This window comes from Plectrocnemia conspersa, unplaced genomic scaffold, assembly GCF_051122295.1.
Source record: "Plectrocnemia conspersa isolate PC_06_02 unplaced genomic scaffold, ASM5112229v1 ptg000010l, whole genome shotgun sequence".
Lineage (NCBI taxonomy): Eukaryota > Metazoa > Arthropoda > Insecta > Trichoptera > Polycentropodidae > Plectrocnemia > Plectrocnemia conspersa.
This window is the reverse complement of record NW_028277174.1, coordinates 19484437-19509266: the sequence shown is the minus strand read 5'-3', so window position 1 is coordinate 19509266 and position 24830 is coordinate 19484437. Positions and strand designations below refer to the sequence as shown.

At 29.2% G+C, this 24830-nt stretch overlaps 1 protein-coding gene across 2 annotated transcripts in view; it reads left to right on the top strand.

Moving 5' to 3' along the window:
• Positions 1–374: 374 nt before the first annotated feature.
• Ac78C (adenylyl cyclase 78C) overlaps positions 375–24830 on the top strand; it is an 83320-nt gene continuing 58864 nt past the window's right edge. For both annotated transcript variants that reach the window (XM_088195468.1, XM_088195467.1), the window contains exon 1: positions 375–466. The gene's annotated coding sequence lies outside the window, so the exon portion shown is untranslated. The remainder of the gene's footprint in view (positions 467–24830) is intronic.

Genomic DNA, 24830 nt, shown 5'->3' with positions numbered 1-24830 from the left:
AACACCTGTAATTTACAAATATGCCCAAAATTGTAAATGTTATTTTACATTTTTAAAAATAATTTTATTAATTCAAAATATCGGTTAAGTTTTCATCTGTTTACATCAAGTTTATATACTGTTTATCGATTTTTCAACAGACGATATAATAGGTATTTATAATATATTTTTAAAATACGTTAATGCCGTGATTAATAAAATATAATTTATAAAATAAAATACATTATAGATAAACAAACATTGATGATTGTAAACAACCCAGTGTTTGCGTCAACCTACCCTATCAAAGTGGTTCAGGATGATGACATTTCTGCCGTGCGTACTTATCAGCGCAATTTTATCCTTTGCGGATAGCGCGCCGTTGGAAAAGTCTCAGTTACGAACTGTTTACTGTGCTGAAAGGTTGCGTTCGAGTTTTTCATGGAAAGCGCTCGACATTTTCGCACACACCCACATCGTACACCAAGTTAGTACACAATTGTATTACACTAATTAATATATAAAACCAATATAAGCAATTTTGTTAGTAAAAAAATATACATATATTTATTTAATAAATAAATTAATGATAGATATATTGTAAATATGCTAAAACTAACAACCGGCTAATTGAGAACCAAAACACGATGATGTCATCATCAACTTTTGGAATAGATTTTTTTATAATATAATATAAAAAAATATCATAGTCATTAAATGCTATATATTACATTGCCTTTTTTATTCGGTTGTTTTGAAAAGTCAAGTACAACTAAAACACGTAAAATATCAAATACTACCGTATCGTTTCAAGGTCTTTGTATACGTACATGTGATCATTGTTACATGTTATACATTCGAGTTCATAGATATTGGGATATGTAGGTGGATCTTAAATATATTTTTCGTTATTAATTACAATAACAAAAGAAATCTATATGATATTAAAAATATTAAATGTGAAATGGATAATAAATCTTTTTATTTATAGTATTCGAAAAATGGATTATACATATTATAGCATATATTTATTGTATGTTATGATCAATAAAAAAATAGTTTCACATCACGCGAATAATAAGCGTTATAAATTAAAATTAGATTATTTTATTTATATTCAATTAAAAATAATTGAATAGAGTTTTATAAAAATTTATTCAATATTTGTTTTTATTTTAATCTCAAAGTTTCTCCCTAAAGTGAAAATTCTATATTGCATAGTAAATCATCAAAATGAGCCTTTTCTTGTATTTTAAAATTAGAGTGGAATTAAAACTAACTCAACTTATCAGAAAATCGTTAATATGCTTATGATTAAGATGTTTATTTGTATATAAACCAACCCTAAGCCTTAAAGAAAAAAATAAAACTATAAAGATTTTTATTTTATTTATTTATTATATTTTCGTGAGAATCTCGGCTCAGTTTTTTTTGCAATAAATATACCTACTAGTTAACAGTGATTTTAACCTATGGCATATTACAGTCATTTCTTATGTAAAATCGTGCGCTGAATCCGAAAATGAAAGTTAAACAGTTTTCGAGATATTGCTGAACTTCCGTATTTTTTTATGTTCTGTAAAAAAGTGTTTTTACTGAAATGCAAATATCTGCGATTCTAGTTAGCTGATTGCAAAGTATTTTATATAAAATTCAAGATTATTGAATTGGTGTTTAATAAAATCGGTTTATACATATAAGTTATAAGCATTTGCGTAAAAATACAGATATTCAATTTTTACCCATTTTCAAGATTATCTTGACTTTATTGCGTATATTTTTATCTATATAAACTTCAAATGGTATTAAATATTACTTAGTCTTTTGTGTATATTGTCATTTTCTTGAGTGAGAAACCAACAAAAGTCACCCATTATCGCTTCATCCCAAAATCTTTGATGGCGACGTTTTATGCCCTTCATTTACTGGTTTAGGCCTTCATTTATTTTTATTTAGGCCTTTATTTACTTTTATGCCCTTCATTTACTGGTCAAAAACGTTCACCGTGCTTATCAATTTCATCGCCAAACCGAGACTAAACATTTTTTCTCGTATAATTCACAATCAAATATTTTTATTAAATTATACTAAAAATGGGGCATATTATAATAGTGTCTAAACCAATAATCTGATTGAAAATTGTGTATAGACGGTTGAAAGAAATTTCCTTTAATTGGATATATAAAATAGTTGTAAATGGCTAACTAGAACTGGAGATATTTACAATTAAGTAAAAACATTTTTTTCAGAAAGAAAAATACGGAAATTTAGCAATATCTTAAAACCGTTATACTTTCCTAGTTTTTAACTTTATTTTTAGATTTAGCGCGCGATTTTACATAAGAATTGACTGTCAAATGTCATGGGTCAGTCTTTTTTTAAATTTGCGAATTTATTTTGAGGACGGAATATCGTAGTCGCAGACTAGTAACTCTGAGGTTTCGGGTTCGAGCCCCGCATTTATAAAAAATGCGCTTTTATTAAAAAATGGCCTCAGCTGCAGTGACATAAATTAATTATAAATTGTATAGTACATAATAATTAATAATATAGATTCAGTCGGGTGGTTAATACTTGTATATATTCATTATGTCTGATTGACTTACTCAATTGGTATTTACCCGTTCTAACGCATTGGGTTTACGCCTGTCAGGTTACAACAGTAGATTTAAAAAAAGGTCGGAATAGCGTAGTCCGTAACGTCCCTGAGGTTGCGGGTTCGAGCTCCGGCAGCGGCACTCGAATTTTTATTTATAAAAAATGAGTTATCATAAAAAAAAACCGGCCCCAGCTGCGTGACATCTATTGATTATAAATTGTATAACACTTAATAATTTATAATTAATAATATAGATGTCACCGATTCCCAGACTTTCAGTCTGATGGTTAATACTTACTTGCAGGTATTCATTATATCTGATTGACTTACTCAATTGTTACAGATTTGCCTCTTTGAAACGCATTGGGCTTATGCCTATTAAATTGCAACGGAAGATTTAATAAAAAATAAAGAAATAAAATAGTGTTATCAGGTGAACGTAGGGTCGATTTGTTTTAAGAATATTACCAATATTTATTTATTGTAAATCTTCCGTTGCAACGCGACAGGCGAAAGCCCAATGCATTACAACGGGGTGAATACAATCAACAAGTACTAAGTAAGAAGTGATATAACCGACTAGTATTACAGCTATCTCGAGATTATTATTCTCTGTGAGATTAGGAAAATCTGTGATGATCGATTAGAAATATATTTATATAACAATTACTAATTCAGATCTCAGTTACCAGCTTATATCGTGCTGATGTGCAGCCTGCAGCAGTAGCGCTTATTTAAGATTAATATTTTAGTCAATACTCCTTGCAATTTCGAAATTCATTACTAATATTAGGCAAAGTTTAGTTTTCAATTTGTTACTTGAAAAAAAACAGTAGCAGTTAATTCAGTAAAATTTGAGTTAAATACATTTTGTAATTCGTACATCGAATTGGTTTGATTTGTAAATTTAGGTGCCCTAGGTTTTTACTGTACGTTTAAAGAAAATTAACATAAGCGACAAAAACTATTAGAGAATCCTGAAACGAAGATACTTTTTAAAATTTATTTTTTAATAGTCGTTTTTTGGCCGTTGATACCTAAGTATATATTTTTTATATTTGTGTTGGTGCACATCTGTATTTTACATTCCGATATTTAAAAAATAAATTAGGCTATTGGATTTTTACTGTGTGAACAATTTATCCGACATTCACGTTATATGGATTTATCATAAGCAAATCAACAATTACAACCATTAAAAATACTTATAAAATGGTAGGTGATTAATTTAATATACATTAATATCAAAGATAGTTCAAAAAATACAAACGGGATATTACGATATTAATGATGATGTCTTGGCTGCAAAATGGAAACAAATTCTACTTAAAATATCTATCAGCTGGCAAAGAAACTAAATCGGTCGGATTTAACAAAGCATAGATGCATTAAGAATATTGGAAAGGCTTGAAGACAAAATGTATGGGTTCCACATGAATTGTCGGCGTGTTTGCGGTCTGAGTCATATTTCCTTCATCATTTAATAACCAGAGATGAAAATTGGATGATGTACGAAAACAATCGTCGTAGAAGACAGTGGATATCCAAAGAGCAAAACCTACCTCGAAGCGAGGGCTTACTGTAAAAAAATATATTTTGTGTGTATGCTAGATTGACAAGAGATCGTGCATAACGAAATTCTTAAATCTTCTGTAAACAGAAGTCGAATAGTTCTAGAGCACGATGTGGCGAAATTGACTCTCGATAAATCAAGGAATATGGTTGGCAAGATTTATCTCATCCACCTTATTCTCTAGAACGTCCTCCTTCTGAATACTATTTATTTCAATCGCTGCAACAATTCCTTAACGGAAAAAATCAAAATGCAGACTTCCAACATTTTATGCTAATGGAATTAAAATTGACCGAGAGGTGAGAGAAGGTTATATCTTTAAAAATAAATTATATTTCAGAGCAATGTAATAAAAATAAACATTCAAAAGTGTTTCATTAAAAAAAAGATATTGATTTCGGGATAACCTGATATTTATGTACAAATAACAAAACTCAATACTTTATTTATTAAAAATAAATAAACAAACGTATTATTGGAACGCCTTTAAACATCATACATATCACCAATGAAGCATGATGTTGCAAACACGCATTTATAATTAAAAGCGCATATAAAATATGCAATTTCCGCTCAAGCGGATATTCCCTCAATTTAACGAATAGCGTGTCGAGTTTTTTCATCAGTTAAAACAAATTTAATTTATTTTATAACACTTCATATGCATAATACGCAATTATTTATATAACATGTATGTATATATGGTGTTGTTTATCGATCGACAAATTGAACAATTAGAGCTCATTGAGAATCATGTCAATAAACACACGTATGTACATATATAATGTACTTACAATATCGCTTTAATTTCGTAAGAAATAATTTCTGTATAGTTAATAATTCAACAATGGTCTGTCCTATTTTTATACTTTACTAATTTCTCTTGTGTAAATATATTTTTTTAATTAAACAAATTTATTTGCGTTTTCTCGAATGAGGATAGAAAAAATATTAACTTATTATATAAAGCTAATAATAAGATTTTTATGGACGAAAGTTAATTTTTGCCCTTTTGAAATTAAAGCTCTTTTAGTTAGTGGATGGAGTCTTTCTGTAATGTCATGCTTTTGTGCCAGACAAATTATCGCGCAGTAGTATATCCATAATATAGCACAACCAAAAGTTTGCATGGCAACAATCATTAAATCTGTTCTTATTCTCTGTTTACATAAAAATATTTCTCCTACGATTTTTCCGAACTTTCTTCATTGAAATGTACATAATGTATATTATCCGTCAGTTGGGTATGAGAGTAAAACACAAATTTAAATGTGCGTTTCAATTTACAAACATCTAATTGGGTGACGCAATAATGTTTTATTTATAATTATTAGTAAATTGTTTTGTAATAAATAAGTAATATTACATTTATAAATATTATAAGTATATTATTATATTTCATCGTTAAATTGCAGGTTTATTTTTTATTAAAAGTTTTGTAAAAAAGGTTTGTAAATAATAACAAAGTCAGTATCCCGTGTTAATTGCCAATATCAATTTTGTCTCTCGAGAAAAACGGATCAAATTTTCCATTCTTAGAATTCAAAAACAATACCCATCTTTGAGATACAAATTGTATTATATATACTACATAATATATTTATACATTGCAGTATAAAATAAAATATCTGATAAATAAAATATATGATATTTTTTATCAATTATAGCTTTGATTTAATTAAATATAAATCAGGTGATTAAAATAATTATAAAATTGTATTAAATTGACTTAAAAAATATTTATTTTAATTAAGACCATCGTGACCTAGAAGGTTACCCCGACGCGTCACTATGGTCAAAAAACAATATTGCATTATTACAATACACAAAAAAATCATGAAATATTAAATTTAAATGATACTAACCGGACCAGCTTCTCGTAGCTGCCATTAAACATGCCAATGTATAATGCCAGCGTATAGACGTGTCATAAGCGAGTCGGCTAGTGCGAACGATTTTTTTTTAAATTTAATAATTAGCCATGACAAACCTTGTTGAAGGACTTTTCAAAATCCCGCTTAGGTGAAAAACAATGTAAAATATAATCTGATACATATCTTTGTGGCAAAAATCTCAAAAAATAATATTATATACATTTTTCATAAAAATATTATTATATACATCTTGTTTATAATTTTTTTATTAGGAAAAAGCGATTTTAAAATATTTAATCTGGGTATGAAATATGGTAGACATCTGCAAGTGATTTAAAATATATTTATATTTATTAAAATCAATAATTGTACTTGTAATATTTAATTAAATAATATCACAGAAATTATTACTCTATTTAATATTAATTATTATAAATACGCATTTTTCTAATACAATACAATTTTGTGGAAATTGGATCTGAAGCAGCGATTCGTAAACGACGTACTAAAATTTACAATATAGGTACCTATTTTATTTTATTCTCTACAAATATATTCTCTGAATGTTTTCAAACCTTAGTCGTGAGATCAGTAGCTTTTCGGTAATTATTGCGCTAATTAAATTCTCCTTTGAACTTATTTTACTGACCTCAATTATTTTACGAAAAAATTAGCGTTGAAAATTTGCTCGCTCGATTGAAATAAAAGACCAATACACCGAAGCGAAATTGTTTGCTTTAACCAGTTAAGTAACACAACGTGGGCAGAAAATTTTAGATTAAAAAAACATATTTTTCGCATCAGCGTCAAGTAAATACATAAACGAAATTAGATTTATTAACGTCATTATTCAGTTTGTTTACTGCTATATGCATATAATTTTAAATTTATTTTTGGATAAATTCAACAATTCTTATTTTAAGTACTCCCCCCGTGTATAAGAAACATGTTACTGTTACAAACTAAGCCAATTTTTTTTATAAAAAATATACAAGAAAGTTAAATAAATTTGTTAGTTATTACTTGTCATGAAAAGGCGCTTTACGACACGGCGTTTTGTTGTTAGGCCTTTATGCATACCGTACTTAATAAAAATATTTAAGTAAATGCATTACAGTAGCCGTTTAGAACATTTTTAATAGCAGCACATTGGAATGCGAAATGACAAGTGCAAGGTTGCCAAATCACCAGCATGTTTTGACTTCAAGTGGTCATGAACCTCTAGTTATGGTAAAAGTAGGCAAGAAAAAACATCCCTTCGTGTTTAAAGCGCTTACATAATGTGTATACTGCTACGTTATTCTGATATTCCCGACTTGGCACACCGGAGATTTCATCTAAACTCCCATTAAGTAAATCTACGTCTACTGTAATAGATGGAAAAGACGGTTTTTCTCTTCACGTCAACTATGGTCCAACTACGTCGTCCATAATCCAGAGATACACCCAATTTTTAGAGACGACTGGATTTTTCAGACTTTAAATTGTGCCCCGATAATAATAATTTATATATAAATAACTGTATTTTATATAAAAATAAATACCAAGACACTCGGCTCATGATCTTATATCGAATATTGCTTATCTTTCTTATTATATTAATACATATTCCTTCTTCGGTTTTATTGGTCACGGTTGGCGCGAATTTGAATTAATTCTAGTGAAGTAGTAGAAAAGTGAAGTTCTGACTTTTGTAAGTTCCGGATCGTAGTGAATTCTGAAAAGAAGTGTTGTGAGTGTACGTTATGCTCGCGCTTAAATACTATTTAGAAGATAAGGGAAGTCCTCAGGCCACCTATTATTTTTTAAACAGCTGGTGATTTGGCAACACTGTTATTAGATAGTTGTAATTTGTTTTGGCATATTTCACCTACTTTGTCGGTACTAGTATTTCTCGATTTTGTATTTGTACACATATGTTTTTGTTTGGATCCATTAGTAAGTGACCATGACAATCGATATTTGCGCTTGTATAAGCTTGTGTAACGAATAAACTTGTTTTGCAAGTTGCAAATACTTACACAAATTATTTTTATTACCCTTTAATCAAATATATGCGGCAAGTCCAGTCTAACTATTGAATATATTATTTAATGGTTGTGATTAGTTTTATGCTACATTTATAGGTAATTTGTTAGTTTTGGTTCCGTTGTCCCGTTACAATTTTTGGCCAAAAAATTGTAATTAGCTTTAATATTTGTCAAGTGCATTGTTCATCTTGAAATCAGGGCTTTTTTTAACAAAATGTACCGAAACTTATTTATTGTTTAGCGTTTTACTGAAAAAATATATTCAAATATCATTTATAATAAATTTAAAACAGCTTTTCCTATGCCACGAAGCGTATAAAAAATTAAGCAAAATTAATATAAGATTTATTTATTTCAAAATTTATTAATATAGGAGTATTAATCAAAGTGTATTTAAACCGAATTTTGGTCAATAGGAGAGCGCAAAAATAATTATCACTTCTTAGAAGTCAAAAATTCACGTCAAAAGCAATAAAATCGTGTCGGCGCCGATTTGGTTTAGACGTTCTTCATTTGATTCTCACTCATTGAAAATCGTAATATTGTAAAAAAAAAACGTAAATTAAATTGTAGTTTATTATGTTTCCATATTTTGCATCCATATTTTTGATAGCTTCTTAGCATACAAATATTTCCATATTTACTGTCGTCGTTTCTGTAATTGTTTTGGTTTTTCTTAGTGGGACCGGCTATTGAGAAGTAACAGAATTTTTTTTTCATTTTCAAATTAAGGGTTAAGCTTTTGTACTTAAAAATAAGTAAAATAAAAATAATGCTGGAACGCCTTTCCTCCACGTTACATGACAAAAAAGCCCTGGTAATAAGTAATTATAAATATTTCCAAGTATTTATTCAAAGTAAATTTTAGACCTTTTTGGAATAACTTGTGAAACCGCTAAACTTAGCGTGTGATTTGCCATTTGAATTTATTGCTCTTATCTTTGTGGCAACAATATTAATTAAAAATAAGCTTTAAATCCATGTGATATGTATGATACTATGTATTGTTTTGTATTATTAAAAACGATGAGTTTACTGAAAAAAATCAATAGTGAAATCAAAAAAATAGGAAAAAATCCGACAGGTTTGAAATCAACGAGAAACTTTGCATATGAACTCACCTTTATGGAAAAAAGTTGCAAAAAATGTTTTCATTGGGTACTTCATATCAAAAAATATATCGACGGGTTATAATGATACATCGGTAGTCCCGAGAGATGTGCTTAGTCATAAGCAATCCCCGTAATAAATATACGAGTAAGCATTCGTATAAATATGAATGATTTACTTGAGGGTATCGTATCGAAAATATCCAATCGTGCGGCACTTGAGTGGTTAAAGGCTAAAATATTCGATAGAACACGCACGGATGGCTCGGAAAATGTATATACGTGTACATATCACGTTTCTCGTTAAATCTCTTGTCGTTGAGCGTAAATCTCTACCAAAAACAACGACAGTGAATCTGTTGTTGTACAAGTGGTATAAAAATACAAAGCAATACAAACTCGTCAATGTCGATAAAATTAAAACGAAACCGCATTATTTTCGTTATTTAGCCAAGTGAAAACAGACAGAGAAGCATGTCGCGCATTTAACATCTAGGGTCGGCGAGATAGAAAAAAATCGAGCGAACAAGCATAATAAAACGACAATCCACGTGGAACGGATTGAAAAAAATGCGACTAGGGTTGGCATTGGCATTTGGAATAATAGATTATGCCGAAAAAAAAACAAATTTAGAAACGAAATGGGGCTTGAAATGGAATGTTAAACGAGCTAGAAAGATTGATATATACCGAAATATTACTATAGTAAAAAACACTATAATTAAAAATGTTTATTTAATTACGGTGATTAAAAACGTATTTTAGTTTTAACAATGTGCAAACGCAAAAAATGCTGAGATCTATGGTGCTTGTAATTGGATGATCTTGTTCACACTAGCGAGCAACCGTACGCTTTAGTGTAGTTACCACTAGTGGGTCCTTCTAAATCTAAATCTAGAATTTGAAAAAAATTGAAAAAAACGATTGAAAAAAATCCATTGAGTCGTACAATATTTATGACAAAACAAATGTATCACCTAATTAATATTTATAATTTTAAGCCAAGATTGGTTTTACCAGTTAATATCGGCAAGTTTATTTTTATTATATTCGAGTGATTACTGGTGTAAAGTGTCACATCTCCTGTAATGGTAATGTAACAGCTAGGACAAATAGCAGGACGAGGCAAAAATAAGAGATACTTGCATTGATTCTTAGCTTATTTTATTTTTAAAATCATTCCCTTTAGTAAAAGCAGATTTTAAAGTCACCGTACGATAATTACAAAAAATAATTCAAACTATTTTTTATCAATACATTTAGATTAGTTTCGAAGCATATGTATAAAAAAAGTTAAAAGAGTTTTTGTGATCATTTTCGAATGTGTGGCTATTGTGCAATTCTGGGTGCTCGGCCGATCTCTAGTCTATTGTACGTTTTTTAAAGCATACATAGTATATTGTTATAGTAGATTTTTTTTTTGCTGAAGAAGCAAAAACTCTTGTACGGTGAACTCTGGCGTCATGAAATTTTCACAGCTTATTATGTTTAAAATTTAATGACGTTATTTCACCATGAGCTATAAAGGTTTTAAATATTAATTTAACTCTCAAAAAACAAGAGGCCGTATTGCATAACTTATTACGTATAAAGTTTTAAAATTGTATATAAATTATCTAAATCTTGCATGGAAACAGGTAGTAGAGTGCTAACTATAATCAGATTATCCAATCTGTGTGGAAAAAAATACGCAGATAATGTTATCCGAGTGAAATGTTGTATATAACTACGCACATGTAGTAATTTATTATAACAAAAAAAACTTTACTTCTAAACTTAATGTAATTAAAACAATATATTCTCTAAATGGATACATTTTGTATACGTCAAGCAATTTTACGACAATGTAGAAGTTTCAGATAGACATATAGAAAGTTTTCGGTGGCATTGAAGTAAATAGTAGTAAATTAATAGAATATTCAACCCCTTATATTTACTTATTATTATTCTTATGATTTCGACTCTCCTACAGGTGGAAAATTTGACACTTTATTGCTTTATTCTGTGATTTATTGATAATGAGATTTTATTTTATTTTTTTGCGTGAGAATTTCGGTTCAGATATTTTTTTGTCAATGTCTTGCTCGCGCATGATTATCATAAATTTGTTTTAAGTTTATCACTTATATAATTATATTTATCTATTTTTGATAATCTTTCGCCGCAACGTGACAGAAGTAAACCCAATGCTTTATAAGTACTAAGAAATAACTGAGACAGCAGACTGAATACAAAGTGGGTAAATTATTGAAATTATTTTTTATTAATTATAAACTATTATTACAGAGTATAATTAATATATGGAACTTTGATTTTATTTAAATTGTTCGTGTATTGCTGCAGATTCATATTCATTGGCTTGTGTTTGAAAAGGAACTATAATTAAGGTGAATTTACTGATATAATACAATAGATTTAAAGCAACCTATATATATGAAAATTACACCGAGATGTTTAAAAATATACCTTTTTTATGCATAAGTAAATAATTTATCTAGATCCATTTGCTTTTCGAGAAAGACATCGCCAAACGAGATGTATAAATTTTTAATATCCTTCCAGAAAAACCGGAAATCTTGAATGAATAAAGAGCATTCAAGAAGAGTTGCGGTTTGATACTCACTCGCGAATTATAATTTATGAGCTTGAAATAATAAAGACGAAAGGCATGCCTTTGGCTACCGACAAATTTAGAACTGTAGTAAAAACGAAAAATACACAGGTTCTAAAACGTAGGGTTTATTTGAGCATTAAATCAATCGCATAAAATGTCTATTTTTATCTAATAACAAATAGTACGAAAGCAAACAAATCAAGCAAAACAATACAATTAGCCATTTAATGTGCGTTTTAATAGTTGGCAGCCCTGTTTTTACAACCGCCAGACTCAAAATCGATCTCAACGAACCATTTCGCAATTACACACGCGCGTAATGACAATTTATGCCGCAGTTTCAATACTCAATTACGACACATGTGTAATCGATCGCATTGTCTTCGGGGTATTCGAAATCGGAAATTGTCGCCGAGTGATGTGACATTGTAGGCATAGTGATGTGCGATTTCGCGACTCATTAGCGAGCGCTATTAAAACAAAGGTGTGTCTCCCCTCCTTCCACCGCCACCTTTGTTCCACAAAAGCACTCACCCTTTAAAATGTGATTAAAACCTTTATTGACACGATGACCCTGTTAGAAATTTAATAAACCCGCGTCGTCGCTCACTCGCTTTTAAATATGCATTACATGTGTGTAAACAATCACGTTTGACAAATTTGACCGTGAAAACATGTTTTTAATTATTCAGGGGAAAAATTATACCTCATGACTAATTTGATAATTTAATTTGGAATATTTTTAGGGAATTTTATATTGTAGTTAATTAAAAGTACTACACCAGTATTGCCTCTGAACAGTGGCGCTCTTAGCCTTTTATTAAATTAGTATAGCAAATAAAATTGTAATTGTGTAAAAATATATTTATAAACAAATAGAATTTCGTCACACGTTTATTTACAGGCGATGGTAAAAACAAATTTAAGACATGTATAGTTTTTAAATATATATGAAATACGAAAAATATCATGCTGTGCAGCTTAAAAATCATCAAATTTTTTTGCATATCCCAAAAATGCTGCTTAACCTTTCACTCACTGTGCCAAATAAATCTGCGAGTTACATTAACCCATTGCATACCATTATTCTTACAAATGGGGCGGGGCTTAGTCGCGAAAGTTAGAACCTAAACCTTTTAAACCGTTCTAACTTTTTAATTTGTTAACGTGTTAACCTCAAATTTTAGCATTCCCACTGCGACGGTGCTGACATGGTTTTATTGCTTTTGGCATGAATTTTTGACTTCTGAGAAGTGATAATTGTTTTTGTGCCCTCCTATTGACCAAAATTCGGTTTGAAAATACTTTAACCAATATTATATATCAGAATTCCGTAGTAATATCGATATATATATAATAGCTATCATATTTTTGAGACATAGTGTTATATCTAAATGGCAAAAAATTATGGAGCAATATGTGAGATGCAACGTTTGTCTATACTTTTTCTTCCGCTTATTTCCCCCCTGAGAGTTGAATTTTATTCTGGACTTGACCTAATGAAAGTAATTTAATTGACTTTCTTTTATTACAAATGGTCTAAAAAAATTCTCAGATATATATACAAGAGAATATAAATATTATCTATTTAAATTTCTCAAAAATTATTGCTTTTGACGTGAATTTTTGACTTCCGAAAAGTGATAATATTTTTTTGCGCCCTCCTATTAACCAAAATTCAGTTTGAATATACTTTGACCAATATGCTTATATCAGTCTGCAATAATATTATAAAACATATAATATTTATCTTCCTTCATCATATTTTTTAGCTATTATTTTTTTTTTAAATTAGAAGATATTTTGAAAATATAAACGAAACTAAAACATCAATAATTATTATTTAATTATAACAGAGAAATGATAAATCACTTTAGTACCCCTGCACACAAACGTCACCCGCAACATCTCTTGCTGCTTAAAGAGCGGGAATGAGATGCAAAGCATGTGTGCGCCCGCTTGCAAAAATGCATTTCAGAATTGATGAATTTATGAGTGCTGATTATTATTATCTTATTCAATGTGTAATACCAAGGAGGAAACTTTAAATTCCCCTCCCCCCCACAGTATTTATTATATTTATATATATTTTAATTATTTGAAGCACTATTATTTTAATTATTTGAAAGTGTACTAGTTACACATCACAGAAAAGGAAAGTGTACTAGTTATACATATCAAATAGGGGTGAGGAGGGATAGGACTACCCAATCATTTACGTCAGTGCAAGTCAGAATTTATATATGGTATATAAAAATAAAAATAGGTGCGGTAACTAAATTGAAATGGGAAACGCTGCTCTAAATAAGATGCTAATAATAGTGTTTATTTATTTTAATAATTTAATAGTAAAATAATTAAATAAAAAATACATATACGTTAAAGTTTAACAGACTTCGTGATACTCCGCCGTTTGATAAGTCTTTATATCGTGATAGAAGTTTTATTTTCTTCTTCCTCTCAATAGAGGTCAATGTCACAATAAGATAGCAAATACAAGCAATACGTCTCAGTCTATTAATTATAGGTGAAACACAAAGTAGCAGGAAAATAAATTTAGATTTATTTTAGCGCTATGTTTAGCTTTAACCTTAATGAAGGTATATTTAACAAATTAAAACAATTAGAGTTCATTATTTACTTAATGAATTGTGACTTGCAAATGGTAAATTCTAATCACTGAGATTAGTTACAATGAGATAATTTTATTAAAATAATATTACATTCATATAATACACTACATTTATTAAAGATGATAATATATACAATATGTATGAAATTGATAAGAACGAATACTGTTAAATGAAGTGTATTTTTTTAAGTAATATATTAGGAATATTCATTTTGAACCGAATCGTATAGATTGTACTCGACCAATATGACGCGATAACCTATTAAGTGATATCGGTTTGATTTTAAATAAATAAATAAATTGCCTTACCACTAACCTTTGTGGTTTGTCTAAATTGAAATGCCCAACGGGTGGGTAACTGTTTCCGGGAATTATTCAATTTGACTATTTGGGGAAATTTGGTAACACAAAGTCAAAGTGTTGCGAATTTATCCATGTTGGTCTGGAAGGAATTTTCGGTGTAAGTCTTTATATTGATTAAAATGCCTCAAGTATATCTATCTTTGTTGAATACAAAATTAATCTAATTTTGTTTTCTATCAGTTGCCTAATAAATCTGTAGTGTTTAATAATGAAATTGCATGTAATTGATTAGGTTATGTTTATATTGGTACAGTTTATTTTAGTTTACACATTGTCTTACTATTTTTATTGTTATTAACACTTAGATGCTAAGTTGTTTGATATAATAATTCACAACTATATTTACAATTACTGTCGACAAGCACTAGTAGACCAACAAAACGTGCTATATTGACAGAAGCATTGGAATACAATTCATTGCATTCTCGGCATAGCGTCTACTTAATGAAGCACTTTTTTTAAGTTGTTAAGATGCGGTGACGAATTTAAGAGTGCTTTAAAGAGTCGCGATCGCGTCCCTTATTCTTACCCGTTGCGACTGAGAACGCTGCTCTTGCACGAGCCATGCTAAATACAATAATGTTTACAGCGATAGTTACGAGGAGCTGAAAAAATTTATGTGGGATGGCGCTCATCTACTTTAGGTGTGCACCATTACTGTTTATTATTTTTTCTTAACATTGACGCGTTGGAGAAACCTGTAAAATCATGATTAAATTATAAAATATGCTATATGTTGCACATACGTTAGTGCAACTTGAGATATTTATTAGGTTTAAAATCATTGCTTATAAAATACTTTAATAAGTAAAAAAATGAGAATCCAAAGAATATTATATTTTAAATATTAGGAATATTATTTTTTGATGAAACTTGTAGTTGTGCGTTGTCGTGGTAGGATAAAGCCTCTATTTTGTTCATTAATTCATGCGGGTTCATCAATTCATTCGCAAATATATTCGGCAATAATTGTTTAGTTTCTAATTGCGATCTGATTGCAAGATTATAAAATATATTACATGTGTATATAACAAGTTTAAAAGTATCCATTCATTTTAAGATCAAAACTTGTTTAATGTTCTAATGTAATAAATATTTTTTAATAAAAAAATGTGTTGATCATTGTTCTAAATATTTTTTTAGTAATATATTGAATTTTTAACCTAAATTCATATATACATTAGATAGATTATACACATTCTATAAAATAATAATAAATTATTCAACAAATTATGATTAGGAATTAATATGATAAAAATAAATTGCCTTATGAATACATATATACAAAAATATTGCTGATTTAATACATTTAAAAACATGTATAACAATATCAATATACCATATCATATCCAAAAATTACTTTTATTTTGTGTAAAATATTTTTTTTTTAAATATTAAAAGTAGATAGCAATTTTTCTTCTAGTGCGATGGAAATCTTTTCCATCGCACTAGAAGAATAATTGAAAAAATTTCAGTCCATTTATTTTCAAAAGTCAATGCACAATGACACTGTTTAACGCCTGATAAAATCAGGTGCTTTTATATTTCTGCCTTGTCATTAGTCGGTTGCTGCGAGGAATTTTCCGGTACGTGTAAGTACACAGGACACACGAATATTATCTTATCACCTCTTTTACCTTATTTTAAAATTATAAAAACGTCTTCTACGAACACATATAATAAGTTTTGTCTCACATTCGCGGGATTCAAATATGTCTCAGATTCAAATAGCCGGAAAATAATTTTAAAACTGATTTTTAAATGTTTCTTAAAGTTACATGATAATGCAGTTATGATATTTTCGTTACTCAAAGTGTTATTAAATTTTATTTGCTTCTAAAATTATTTTTTTAAATGTTTTATTTGTTATAATTAAGCCATGTTCTCAGTTATCACTGCGTGTATTTGTTTTTTAAATAGTAGCTACATTTATCTTATTTACAAATGTCATAAATAAGATAGTAGTGATATTTCCACTTCCATAAATTCAACCAAGATGTTATTCCTTGTGTAAAATTTGGTGGTTTTTGTGAAACCTTTTTTAATTTTTTTTTTGATATTTCTTGATATTTATTCATCCACAACATTTTCACAGTTTTCACTCTGTTTACTGAACTAAGACAGAGTATGCGTCTGTAAATCCAGCTCGCTTGAATTTATTTAGCATTAGAATTTTTGTTAGTGCTACAAACAAAAATGAATATGAGTATTCGCAGAAATACAAATTTTACTATAGAGAAAATAAATACTAAGCACTGCATCCTTGAACTAGACATTCTAGAGAATAACATTTTTACTAAATGTAAATTATCTTGAAACTACCGATCTGTATTATAAAAAACAAAGAGTCTGGTTCCACCCCGAATCATCAGCATTGGTCAAAAGATCGAGGACAGGAAAAACCGTTGTACTTCCACCATTCTTCAAGGGTATATAAACCAGAACACTGCCGTATTTTGCTATCGCATTCGTCAGGAATTTTCCACCCAGAACTTGGCCACCAACCACTACTTTACTTCTGATTTGGAATAGCTTAGAGTTTAGTCAAACTCCTACTAAATGTAGCTAGGGAGAATCGATCAAAATGATACTTAAAAACTCGAGTAAAATAGCCTAGCAGTTACTTGAATACCTAAGAATAATACTCGATTAAAAATATTTTCTGAATAAATTTCAAAAATCATAGGGGATAAAATACAACCTTGTCTTACCCATTTGTGTATTTCAATATATTTTAATGATTTTTCGGTTACTGTACCTCGCGTTGCCTAGTTGCCAGTATAAATAATTCGGAGATGTTTATCTTTTATTTCTTTGAACTAAATTATTAAATGTAAATTAATCTCTAATATTCATAGACTTTATCAAACGCCTTCACAAAGTTGATGAAACATAAGTAAACATCTATAATAATTTTAACAACGTTATAACAAAAACACGTATATAATACATACAAATTAAGAAAAGCTGCTCTTATACTTTCTCTACCTTTGCAGACTCACTAAACTTATAATTCGGTACTCAAAGGCACTTTTTGGATTTGATATTGTTGGTATTGTAATAAATGTCATATATAATATATATAGAACTGATTATACCTTTTTTTTTGTTAAAACATTATTATTATTATTATAGAAATAATACAAGGTATTATTTTCGACCATCGTGACGCATTGGGGTAACCTGTTTGGTCACGATGGTCTTAATTTAATTTTAATAAATAAATTAAATTGTCATACTGTAATGCTAAATTTCTGAATAAATGCCGAAAATTCAAATATAAAAATTGAACGTTCTAAATATTTATTAAGTTTTTTGTGTTTATGACCTTTGCACACGAAGTCCGATTAATAGCACACACATCTAAATGTAGTAATAGATTGATCTAATATGTATTTTTGTGTCTTCTGACAATTACTAATATATTGTAATTATCTTATTTAATAAGTGTATCGCAGAGGAATACTTGAATTATGAAAATTTTATTTGACATACAAGATGGCATGTATACTTGGTGTACATCACAGTAAAGAAAAGATTAACATGGTTAACGGGCATACGAAATTAGTGTTCCATGTACATTTTAATTTATTGTTATTATAGTAATAATAGATAATTGAATAGGATTAATTTGTTGTTTTATAAATTAATAAACCGTCGATTTGAATCAAGGTAAAATGTATTAGGAATTAAAGCAAATTCTAGGCAGGGAACATATGATCAATTCTGTCGATTATACGCTTAAGTTTATTACATTTGCACCCAAATTGCAAAATTGTCGAAAACATAAATATATTTTATTTGTGTAAGAGTTGCCATAATCAATAATGATATGCTATTTATTAAGATTTAATTTAGAGATAACTGTAACATCGGTTAATAATTATATGTAAGTGCATTTTTTGCAGAAATTGGAGTTTAGGGGGTTTTAGCATTTTCAAAGTAGTTGTTTGCCTTTCTGTTATAAATGTCAAAAACAAACCTTAAAATATTTTACGTTTACATATATAATAATATTTGCGTATGCGTGTTTTATAACATTAATAAGACAGTTAAAAGCTAATCAAAATTGTATTTCTTTCATGTTTCAAAAGCACAGGCGCTTTAACCTTTCAAATTATATTTTAAATAATTTACTTGAATTTTATTTACGTAAATTTGGAGACTTTTGAGACTACATAAATAAATTTATAAGCGTTTTAAAAAGCTACCACTTGTAAATATATTCATATTTTTAAAATTAAAGCGCTTAGTGAAAAAAAGCATTCAAGCTTTTATTAATATATAATAATATTTTACCCAAATACTTAATATGTTAGTAACGCAATTAATAAAAAACTGATATATAATACTTTAAGCGTTACACCAAAAATTAAGTGTTGATTAAATGTCGACAACTCATTCGAGGAAATTCGAGAGCTTATCTTTTATATCGCATTTATGCTTGTAATGAGAAAAGAATAATTAGGCTAAGCCTCTAAAATCAGACCAATATATAATATATTACATATATTATATAATTAAGTAGATTTTTTTTATTTACATATGTCCTCATATACTTTGTTTAAAAAGTAACTTCATGAAAAATATGCTTATTTTTTTATCTGTCAGAAATCCGATTTAAACATTCGTTATCTGTTACTTTGATCGTTTATCTGGTACTTTGATACGTATGTATTACATGTATGGACACCTGATAATGGTGGATGTGCGAAATATCGATTTGCTCTTTGTGGAGCTTTTTTATTCACCTGACTAAGTGCCGGTCGTGGGCGTTATTATAGCAAACGCTCTTCAGCGCTAATCACGACGGCTAACGACTATGGACACAATCACATCATAAACACTGTTACGCCAGGTAGAAAAAATATGACGTAAAGTATTTTAAATTAATCAAATTTGGCAACCTAAATTGTACAATTGTACTCGCTGCACAAAAACTTTACTTTAGAAATGAGAATTAATAAGTCATAATAATATTTATCTCAATAGTTAAATACAGTATGTACTGACATTGAATAACGGAGATTGATTAATATCCTTTTTAAAATGTAAAATAATCTTTCTTCTGAATAACAACTGCAAACGATAATGATTGTTTCTTAAACAAAAGTTTACATCAAATACATATAACATATTTTTAAAATAAATTTAAATTAATAATAAATATATACTTTCCATCAAATGTTAATTGATATTTGGTTCTAGGGTGTTTCTACAATAATTATTAAATATTTTTTTATATAACATTTAAAGCTATCTATATTAAAATGATAATTTTAATGTGAAAATTAAAGCAGTCTTTAATAAATTTACTTGATTTTTCCATTCCTTTGTTTTCAGTTTGCCACAAGGTTTTTGTGTAGATTTTAATATTTTCCTGTAGAATTATCAAAGAAATTATATAAAAAATGAACGAACATAAAAAATCGTGGCTTTTAAGCAATTTTCCGACGTCTTCCGGCGCGTGGCGTCTTTGGTTTACAGCCTTATTAGCCCAATGGGTATAATAGCCCCTGAGGATACGGCGTATAATGATATTTTCTTTGTAAAATAAAACATCACCCGCGCTGCGGTGCGAAACGGTGCATTGCGTTGAAGCAGCGGATGTTAAAATGCTTAAATTTACGACACAAATTTTCTTCAAGATCGATTTGATCAGATCAATAGTTTAACGTAATTATATATTTGCCACTTTTATATGATTTTTCAGAAAAAATATTCTTCTTTAAATAATATTGAAGCAAAATTTTAAAACTTTGCGTAAGAATATTTTCAATTTGAAATTAATTTGTAAGTACGTGTACATCAAACTATAGTATTATTAAATTTAGAAAAACCCCTATTTAATATATCAACGATTTTTTTCTTATTAAAATACAATTTTATACTTATGAATATTGATCATTTTAGTATTATCTTAATATTTTCCAAGTGCAATGTAACACTGCACATTTATATTGAACTAAAAAAGTTCATCGCATATTTGTGTTTTATTACATTACCGTGTGCACAGATTTGTGCATTTCTTTATTTCAACTAAACTAAAAAAACATATTCAACGTATTTATTTTACCATTTAGTTGAAGATAGTTCAGATAAAGTTGTTATGAAATTTCATTTTAATCTCCTTGGTGTGTCTAGTTCAAGACCATTTATATTATTTACACTTCGTCACCACCTGTCGGCATTTTTACGTAAATTTATCAACCATAACGTTTTTTTTTAAATCTTCTGTTGTATCCTGACAGGCGTAAGCCTAATGCGTTATAGCGTCAATTAGACATAATAAACACCTACAGGTAGATATAAGCCACCAGTCTTTTCAGTCTGGGAAATTTAATTTATAATTAGAAATTATGTGTTTTTTAATTTATAATCAATATATGTCACTTTGCAGCTAGGGCCGGTTTTTAATATTAGCGAATTTTTACAAAAAAAATTCAAAGCCGCTGTTGTGTCTCGAACCAAAGCCATATTGCTTACCAGTCTAGATCATTTGTACTACGCCATATGGATCTTAAATGTCTTTCGAAGTTTTGCCGCTAATATTTGACTCTAAAACCATTTTTAAACATATATTTTTTTGGTACGGAACTATATAGGAGTCAAAGTTTGGTTTTTCAGATATTTAGATAGGGGGGGGGGTGAAGTGAATTTGCTCCCCCCTAGAATCTGGCTTGAAAATGTATGCCATTTAATGAAATACTATAAATTTTAATAAAATCTAAATATTAAAAAAACGACCACTGACACGATTTTATTGCTTTTGACGTGGATTTTTGACTTCTGAGAAGGGATAATTGTTTTTTTGCTCTCCTATTGGGCTAAATTTGGCTTCTCGATTCTCACTTGTTGTAAATCGAAATATTGTATTTAAAGTCTTAATATGACCGCTAGATAACCGAGCGTTTTCATTGTGACGGTGACGGCACGATTTTATTGTTTTTGACGTGGATTTTTGACTTCTGAGAAGGGATAATTATTTTTTGCGATCTCCTATTGAGCAAAATTCGGTTTGCCGATTCTCACTTATTGTAAATTGTAATATTGTATTAATAAATATATACGATAGATAGCTGAGCGTTTGCATTGTGACGGCGACGGCACGATTTTAATGCTTTTGATTCTGAATAGAAACCCCATTGAACTTGGATAAAAAAATGCATGTATCATTAGCTTCTCTCTGACATTTAGTAAAACTATTGCTTAAATTCGTTTACGTATTTCAGCAATAGTTTTAATGCTATTTTTAATCTTTCTGACGTATGGGGGTACATTGACTTGGTTTTAAAAGTCTAAGATAAAAGGGAGATTCTATGTAAAAATGGGACACTTCCGTGAGAAAATATTTTTGAAGATTAATTCAAAGTACCTGCTATAAATCAGATAGATTAAAATTATTGTTATTAGGTTGCTTCGTTCGGATTTTGTTGGTGCCATCGGAAATATGTTTGTGAAGATTATGTCTTTAAAGAAAGCATATGATGTTATAATTATGCAGCTTCCATAAGATAAATTGGGTTTTCTCACTTTTTATGTTTAATAGTAGTTATCCTACGAAAAATCTGTTTTATCGCTTCGTTAATGGAGTCAAATTATATTTATTCTGGGATGCGTTTAGTATATTCCTGTCTCCAGAACATAACAGTTCTAAATAATTTATATAATGTTGTTATGTTTTTATTACAAAACTCATTCGACGGTAAATTAAAGCTAATCCAGATAGAGCCACAGATCTATTTTTACTACTAGTGATTAAATTTCAAGTGGAAAGGATTCATTAGTGTGGAAACGCCACCTTTTTAGATGAAGGGATATCCATGAGAATAGGCAGCAATACTTTCATTATAAGCTTGTGCTGAAGATCGCGTGAATTACTTCAGCACTAGTCTGAATAACATACGACGGTTCAGACTAATTTGAACATCCGACATCCAAATCGCGATGCTGAATTGAATGGGAAACTACTGCACTATCTTCCGCCTGAATAAATTCAAATTACCCCGAGTATCAGCGCCTCTTAAATGGAAAAGGGTGATAGTACCTCCCTGTCAGCCACCCACATATTCTTCAAACAAGTATAATAAAATAGGTACAATGGAATATCAGGAGTATTATTAAAACAATGAGTAAAGTCAATTATTTGTTCATTTCTATGAACCGGACAAGATGCACAATGCAATCAAAGATATTCTTTGTATATCTATCCCATGTAAACATTCCGGAGGCTCTGTGGCAAAAATGAGGAGTAAATGACTTGTGGGAGGAAAAGCCCGATAGCTATTTCCCTTGATTAAATATATGTCGTTTAGCTAATCTCGTTTGAATCTCATTGTATTTTTTTTGTGTATTCAGTTATGCGACGAACTAATTAAGAATATTTTTTTATCCTCTGAAATATAATAAATATATCATAACCACCAGGCTCGTACGGTAAGATACATTCCCTTTCGCTCGCACGCGTGTTAATTGACGATAGTGAGTGAGAGATAAAGGCGTCCGTTACATGCGTTCCACTCGCCCACTTCGTTTACTCATTTTGGTTTGATACAGTCCTTTCTCTATGACCTTCTCGAAAATCGTAGTTTTACATAATTTATTGACTGAACAATAAGTCTGCGATGTTTTTTATTCAATCGGTAAAAATTAAAAACGACAAGTTCAATTTTAGAATATTAGTTAAATATAACTGCTATTTTTTTAGAGTATGCACTTATTAAGATATATGCAATATATTAAAATTATCTTTACAAATGGTATACGATTTACTCTATTTTTTTTTATCAGTAACAGGAACACTTCTTTTAACTAAGAAATTTAATTAACGCTAGTCACGTAGCATAGACACCAGATTTCTCGTCTAAAGTTTTGCAGGCAAAGATGTTTCAAATAAAAGTGTAAGAAGAAAAAACTATCTAAGAACATCCTTCTATCGGTAGAATCGAGCGCGAAAGCTAATTAATAAATCGCACCGCTTCGAGTGTCGACGAGAGCTCTTTCGCAAAGGCCTTCTAATTAGCCACAGTAATTACTTCCTAGGTAATCAGTTTCGAAAGAGACTTGTGCGAGGGCACACACAACACCGAGCAATTTGTCAAGGGTTACAAATTTAATTGTGAGCGCGTGCCTCTCCAGGCGTCAACCATTATATGTAGTGCAAATTTGAGGTTCATCGAAAATTTGACGAAAGCCTCAAGTGGCGTGTGAAACTTTGAAAGTGACGTGTGACAAATTTAGAAGTTGATCTACAAATAACGCTGACGGCTATGAGTGAGTTACGCTCGCCGAAAGTTACAATCAGTGGTTTTCTCATCATTATTATGAGACTGGTTATTATTTCAACGCAAACATTATAAGGTAATACACACTGAGCTTCTTTGACATAAACATAAATACATTTTTAAATAATTTTAAAGCTTATGACAAAAAGAGTTTGCTGATTTTTAGTGACATTTGATGGTTTTCGAAAGTCTGGGTGGCTATTGTGCAATTCTGTGTGCTATCTCGATTTCTAACGTATATTATTTTGATTATTTTAAAATGTAATTTTTGAAGCTCTTGAACTTTATTATATTATTTAAATCTTTGTGTATGTGGGTATAAATATAAAATCATTCATCAAATGTTATTAATTATTGTGTAATAAATGAGCCGTTGATTTTGAAAGTGAGGCAAGTCCATTTTGTTAGAACTAATTTTTATTAGAAATTATCATAACATTTCTGTTTTTTAATAATTCACAATCATATCTATAAATAACAGTGTAAATTTCTTACTTGTAATTAATATTTTTCAATGATATTAATTGTTTGTTGATTTTGAAAGTGAGGCAAGTCTACTCAAAATAAATAATAAAAAAAAACTTTTAGTCAAAATTTCGCTTTAAATATTGCTCAGCCTTTTATAAATTTTTTTTTTTTAAATATTGAACTGTTCACTAGAATATAATAATTTGTTACATTATTTATGTTACAAAGCTTGAGTCATCTGAGATATATTTTTTTGTCATTTATGCACTGATTCTTAATTTGCTATTAGTTTTTTCACAACATAT